Raw genomic sequence first — 920 nt, forward strand, 5'->3', positions numbered from 1 at the left:
GAATCAAAAGTTATGGTTGTTTTATATTATCCATGTGCTTCAATGTTCAATTTTTAGCATCTTGATATATTATGCAGCTTAATCGGGCATCTGAGTGAAAAGTTATGTCATACGAGTTAGCCGAGAACTTCGTTGTTCGATTTCGAGCATCTCGACATATTATTTGCCTGAATCGGACATCAGAGTCAAAAGTTATGGCAGTTTAAACTTTCCATGTGCTTCCATGATTAATTTTGAGCATCTCGATATATTATGCACCTGAATCGGACAACTGAGCGAAAAGTTATGCCATATGAGATAGCTGAGAGTTTCCGTTGTTCATTTTCGAGAGACTCGATATATTATTGGCCTGAATCGGACATCCGAGTCAAAATTTATGGCCGTTTGAATTTGCCTTGCACTTTGATGTTTAATTTCGAGCATCTTGATATACTATGCGCCTGAATCGGACATCTGAGTGAAAAGCTATGACCATATGAGTTTGGCGAAAGCTTCTCTTGTTCAATTTCGAGCGTCTCAATATATTATTGGCCTGAATCGGACATCTGAATCAAAAGTTATGGCTGTTTAAATTTGCCATGTGCTTCAATGTTCAATTTTGAGCATCTTGATATATTATGCAGCTGAATTGGGCATCTGAGTGAAAAGTTATGTCATATGAGTTAGCCGAGAGCTTCGTTGTTCGATTTCGAGGGTCTCGATATATTATTGGCCTGAATCGAACATTCGAGTCAAAAGTTATGGCAGTTTAAACTTTCCATGTGCTTCCATGTTTAATTTGGAGCATCTCGATATATTATGCACCTGAATTGGACATCTGAGAAAAAGGTTATGCCATATGAGATAGCTGAGAGCTTCCGTTGTTCATTTTCGAGCGACTCGATATATTATTGGCCTGAATCGGACATCCGAGACAAAAG

The sequence above is a fragment of the Glycine max genome, chromosome 19 (assembly GCF_000004515.6).
Source record: "Glycine max cultivar Williams 82 chromosome 19, Glycine_max_v4.0, whole genome shotgun sequence".
NCBI lineage: Eukaryota > Viridiplantae > Streptophyta > Magnoliopsida > Fabales > Fabaceae > Glycine > Glycine max.